We start from the raw sequence: 6,632 nt of genomic DNA on the forward strand, positions 1-6,632 counted from the left end.
ATGACTGAGATGGAGGCAGAGATGGTGACGTGGAGAGATGGAGCAGTTGGGGACTGTAGACACAGAGAGGGAGAGGGGCTGTGTGCTGATGACCAGGGGCAGGCTTATAGTGTGTACCCTTTGGTTGGTTGATGATGCATGGAGGGGATTGTAACCACGGCAATCAAACGATATACGATAGTATGAATGTAAAACTAATATTTTCCCATGTAAACTATCACATGATTCACAATAAAACATTAAAAAAAACCTTAATAAACATTTATAGAACTTTAAGAAAATTTTACAACAATGTCAATAATATTAGCTGTTGTTGTTCTTAGGTGCCACTGAGTTGGTGACAACTCATAGCAACCCTATGCACAGCAGAACGAAACACTACCAAATCCTGGGCCAACCTCACTACTGTTGCCATGCTTGAGTCCATCAATGCTGCCAGTTGGCCAATCCATTTCATTGGGGGTCTTCCTCTTTTTCTCTTACCCTCCACCTTAACCAAACATGATATACTTCTCCAGCGACTGGTCCCTCCTGACAATATGTCCAAAGTATGAGAAACGAAATTTGGCCATCCTGGCTTCCAAGGAGCACTCTGACTGCACTACTTCCAAAACGAATCTATTGGTTCTTTTGGCAGCCATGGCACTTTAAATATTCTCCTCCCACACCATAACTCAAAAGCATCAATTCTTCTATGGTCTTCCTTATTCACTGTCTAGTGTTTGCATGCATATGAGGTTATTGAAAACACCATGGCTTGGGTCAGGCGCATCTTATTCCTCTAGCTGACATCTTTGCTTTTCAACACTTTAAAAAGGTCTTGTGTAGCAGATTTGCTTAATGCAATACATCATCTGATCTCTTGACTACTGCTTCTGTGAGTGTTGATCCAAGAAGAATGAAGTCCTTGACAACTTCACTCTTTTCTCTGTTGATAAGACTTTTATTTATTGGTCCAGTGGTGAGGATTTTTGTTTTCTTGACATTGAGATGTAATCCATACCGAAGCCTGTGCTCTTTGATCATCAGTAAATGTTTCAAGTCCTCTTCACTTTCAGCGATCAAGGTTGTATCATCTGCATATTGTAGGTTCTTAATGAGTCTTCCTCCTATCCTGATGCCACGTGTTTCTTCATATAACCCAGATTCTCATTTTATTTGCTCAGCACACAGGTGGAATCAGTATGGTGAAAGAAAACAACCATGTCGCACACCTTTTGTTAAAATTAGTAGCACTCTAGAAACCTCCTACATAACTCCTTTCATCTTATTCTAGTTACCCTCACATCTAGTGCCATGGTTTCGGTTATCCTCTTTTAAAATCTTATGTAGGGGGAAAAAAATCTTATGTAGGTTGCTGCAGGAAATTGTGGGAACCTTCGTGTCCCACTCGGTGGGAGAGAGAAGCCTCTCTTTTAACCCTCTCCCTTTACCCTTTACCCTAAGAGTTGTCTGCTGGTTCTCAGCTTGAAGAAGATTCTACAGTCCTTACTGATCCTATGTCTTGGCAATATCATTTTTTGAAGCAAAGTTAACCTAACCTTCTAGTGTGAGCTTTCTTTCTGGCCATATAAAAAAAAAAATTTTTTTTTAATATATAAAAGAGACAAAAGATAGTTCTACAATGTCCAAGTCATTCCAGCAGTCATCTCTCCATAGGGATTCGCAGGATCATGGGCGTGACCTGTCTGCAGCAGGAATAGGCCTTCTTGCTGCTGCTACCCAGTCTTTAAATATGCCAGCATCTTTTGGAAGGATGAACCAGGGTACTGCATGCCTTGCTAGTTTAATGAATCTTGAAATGAATTCTTCATTGAATCAACAAGGAGCTCATGGTGCACTGTCTTCTGCTAGTACTTCTTCCCAAAATTTGCAGTCTATATTTAATATTGGAAGTAGAGGTCCACTTCCTTTATCTTCTCAACACCATGGAGATGCAGACCAGGCCAGTAACATTTTGGCCAGCTTTGGTTTGTCTGCTAGAGACTTAGGTGAACTGAGTCGTTATCCAGAGTATAAGATTACTCCTGAGAATTTGCCCCAAATCCTTATACAGCTTAATAGGAGGAGAAATGAAGAAGGCCCTACATTGAGTTATGGTAGAGATGGCAGATCTACTACATTGGAGCCACCATACAGAGTACCTAGGGATGAATGGGAAGAAAAAAGGCACTTTAGAAGAGATGATTTGATGATCATAGTCCTAGTGCTTGATTATGACCATGGATGTCATTCTCAAGAATCTAGTTATTATGACAGAATGGATTATGAAGATGACAGATTAAGAGATGGAGAAAGGTATAGGGATGATTCTTTTTTGGTGAGATCTTGTATAAGTATCATAAATTTGACAGTGTGTATGAGAGAATGGGACATGGTCCTGGGCCCTTACAAGAAAGACATGTCTTTGAAAAAAAGAGAGTTGCTCCTCCAAGTAGCAATATTGAAGACTTCCATGGACTCTTACTAAAGGGTTATCCCCATCTGTGCTCTGTATGTGATTTGCTAATTCATTCTAATAAGCAGTGGAGTCAACATATCAATGGAGCAAGTCACAGTCAGTGATGCCAGCTGCTTCTTGAAATCTACCCTAAATGGAATCTCGATAATGATACTGGACACACAATGGGTGATCCATTCATGCTGCAACAGTCTACAAACCCAACACCAGGAATTCTGGGACATCCATCTCCTTTGTTTCATCTTGATGGATGAGCAGTTGGACCAAGAGGAAATCTGGGTACTGGAAATGGAAATCTGCAAGGCCAAGAAACATGCAAAAATGCAGAGTGGAAACTAGCCGAGTTGTTCACATCATGGATTTTCAGTGAGTGAAAAACTCGAGATACTAACATTTACAGCTGGTGGAACCATTTGGAGTCATTTCAAATCATCTGATTCCAAATAAAAATAATGAGGCATTTATTGAAATGTCAACTACAAAAGATACACAGGCTGCTGTGGATTATTACACAACTACACCAGCATTAGTATTTGGCAAGCCAGTGAGAGTTCATTTATCACAGAAGTATAAAAGAATAAAGAAACCTGAAGGAAAACCAGGTCAGAAATTTGATTAAAAGCAAGAGGTTGGATGTGTGATACATCTCAGTAATTTACCCCATTCTGGTTATTCTGACAGTACTGTCCTCAAACTTGCTGAGCCCTATGGGAAAATAAAGAATTATATTTTGATGAGGATGAAAAGTCAGACCTTTATTGAGATGGAGACCAGAGAAGATGCAATGGCAATGGTTGATTAATGTTTGAAAAAAGCTCTTTGGTTTCAGGAGAGATGTGTGAAGGTTGACCTGTCCGAGAAATAAAAAAAACTGGTACTGAGGAACAGAGGGATTGACTTACTCAAAAAAGATAAATCTTAAAAAAGATATTATTCTCCAGATGGTAAAGAATCTCCAAGTGAAAAGAAATGAAAAACTGATGGTTCCCAGAAGACTGAAAGTACAGCTGAAGGTAAAGAACAAGAAGAGAAGTCAGGTGACGATTGTGAGAAAGATACAAAGATGACCAGACAAAACAAGAACCTAGCAGGCTTCTTGAATCTGAAAATGAGCTACTTGTAGATGAAAAAGACACTGCAGTACTACTAGAAAGTGGCAGTTCAGTAGGAGATGAGGCAAATCTTGTTAATTTAGGCGATATTGCTTCTGATGAGAAAAATGACACTTCAGACAAAACTGGGGAAAAAAGATGCTTCAGCAACAAAGAAGAAGCTTACAAAGGTGGACAAGATCGAGGAACTTGATCAAGAAAATGAAGCAGCTTTGGAAAATGGAATTTAAAATGAGGAAAATAGAGAGACAGGTGCTGAATCTGAGAATGCTGATGATCCCAACAAAGATACAAGGGAAAATGCAGATGGCCAAGCAATGATAACAAGGAGGATTATACAATTCCAGATGAGTATAAAATTGTACCATATCAGCCCAATGTTCCCGTTGGTATAGACTATGTGATACCTAAAACAGGGTTTTACTGTAATCTGTGTTCACTCTTTTATACAAATGAAGACATTGCAAAGAATACTTATTGCAGCAGTCTTCCTTATTACCAGAAATTAAAGATATTTCTGAATAAAGTAGCTGAAGAGCACAGACAGAAGAAGGAAGCTTGAAATGTGCAAGAAGCTTAATGATTTCAAAGAAAATAATGTGGGTTTTTTTTGTTTTTAATGTTAACCTTTTAAAAATAGTACCGATAGTTAGAAGCAAAATACTGTACTCGTTTGTTTTAGTGGAATAATACTTAGATGTCTCTTCATGTGTTTAAATGTTATAGCAAAAATACATATACAGTTAAGTTAATGAAGAGTAGATTTTGTTTTATAAGAATGGCAACAGACAGAGTCACTTTGTTTGGAGACTTAAGTTGTAAACTACTCAAGATAAATTGCAGCACTGCGGAAAAAAAGATGTAGAAACATTCATAGAAATGAAATTTAGTAGTTCCAAGCTTCAAAGAAATGTCAACAACTCTGATTCCATTCAATAAAGAACAAAATCAATTGTATTTTTATTACTTTCATTTGAAACATTCCACGTTTTAATCTCAGACTTTGGAGTTTGAAGCTTTTTGGTTACATTTCATTTTTGGAGAATTTCATTAATAAGATTGGCAATTAGGATGTATGTGTAGTTTTCTTTTATTGTTATGCTGTTGTGTAGGTAATAAGAAATATTAAGTAATTGTCTTTAGATTTTGTCATTCTTTTCCCCTAAGTTCCTGCTAGATTTCATATTCTAGTAGACAATTTATTTTCAGGGAAATGTAAAAATATTCTTGTTCTCTTTGACCAGTATTAATTTCTTGAGATCTTACTGCTTGTCACTTGAATCGTGTAGCTCTCATACATCTCTGGTATAAGCACCATTTGATTTTTGAAGTGTGTAGACCATCTTTTCAAAATGTAATTTTAAATTTCTGCATTTTAAAAACAGTTTGGTCATATTTTTAGATGCATGCTTCTAATTCACGTACCTGCACATGTGACCTTTGTGGACAGAAATTTGCATGTATACTTTGTGTTTACTTGTAAACACTGTTTATATACTGCTTATATCTGTGATTTCAACTCACTGAAGTGAGTACCAATAAAAAAAACAAGCTCATTGGTTATACATGTTTGAAATGTGACAACAACAACAAAAGTCTTATGTAAATGCATACACTGTGTATTCATATGTGTCTGGCTTATCTCACTTAATAGTATGCTTGTAAGATTCATCCTTATTACTGTATCATATTCCACAACAGGCTTACTCTGAAGCATATTTATCTATTCTTCATTTGGGGTGTTTCTAGCTTAGAGTTAATATGAATTATGCTGCTATGAACAGATTTTTTCATGTCTTTTTTTGCTTTTCATGCTTTCCTATTTGGGCATATGATATGTGCATGTCCAGCTTTAATAAATTGTCATTTTTTTTTTTGTCATATGTAGTTGTACAAATTTCTATTTCCACTTATGAGAGTTCTAGTTTTTCTATATCATTTCCAGTCAGTGGCATAGTCTCTTTACCACTTCAGCCATTCTAGCTGATACATAGTACTATCTCATCATGGCTTGAATTTGCATATTCCTGATGACTAATATAGGGATGGACTCTTAGTATGGTGCTGTAAGATCAGCACTGGACTTCAGACCACATGGTTGGCAGTTCAAACCTATCAGCTGCTCCTTGGAAACCTATACAGGGTTGAAAGAAAAATAAAAGTGTGGCCGACTGTCCCATTGCCTTACTACACATGCAGTGGGTGTGTACCATAGAAGCCTCCAGCCATGGTGGGGGTGTCCACTCACTCAGGCCCCTCCTCTAGTCATCACCGTAGAGGTGAGCACATAGATATTGAGAAGTTAATGGGAGAAAGACTGTCTACTATTTTTGTCTCTAAAGGTCAGTTAAGTATCTGCGTTTGCACAGCGCATATCTCAAGATGGTTGAGTCCTTTTATGTTGAGGTTTTACAGATTGTTTATATGGTTTGTCTGTCAGGCCTGACGGGCCTACTTTTTTCTTGCTAGAGAAAAGTAAAGAGTAAAGAGTCCTCAATAAGTTAATTTTAGGGCTGTGACCCTAAGGCTGATGTCGTAAACAGCTGCCAAGCCCTTTCTCTCTGTGCCATGGGAAAATTGTGGGCTCAGCTCTTGATTATTTTTGTGGGGTGTGCACCCACCTGCCTGAAGGCATCCAGGCTGCACAAAGAATACGTGACAGGGAAGAAGAGGAAATAATGTATAGAATCCCCCGATGCTCCTTTGGATGCCATTGTCACTGCACCACTTTTAGCAATGGTTCCCTGTGCCAGTCTGGCTGTAGCCCCGTCCTCTGAACTCCCCTCAGGTGGGGTGGCCTCAGAGGGAGTCCCCTCTTGAGCGATTTCTAACTCGCAGTATTTTTTTTTTATATCATGATTTTTGCGAGTGCGGGAAACTGACACCCTGGACCTTATGCTAGATCCAGAGCTCTGGTGTTGTTCCATGAGTGCAGCTTCTCTGGGTTTTCAATCCCTCCCCCATGGAGCCTTTCTTATCTGGCTGTCTCTGCTATTACCCAAACCGCGACTTCATCTATTTTTTAACAAAATTGTTTGTCTGTCTTATATATTGAAATA

General features: G+C 38.4%; 1 pseudogene; it reads left to right on the forward strand.

Moving 5' to 3' along the window:
* Positions 1 to 1,624: 1,624 nt before the first annotated feature.
* LOC102824012 lies at positions 1,625 to 4,135 on the forward strand (annotated as a pseudogene).
* The last annotated feature ends 2,497 nt before the right edge of the window (positions 4,136 to 6,632 follow it).

Source organism: Chrysochloris asiatica, unplaced genomic scaffold, assembly GCF_000296735.1.
Source record: "Chrysochloris asiatica unplaced genomic scaffold, ChrAsi1.0 scaffold00009, whole genome shotgun sequence".
Taxonomy (NCBI): Eukaryota; Metazoa; Chordata; class Mammalia; order Afrosoricida; family Chrysochloridae; genus Chrysochloris; species Chrysochloris asiatica.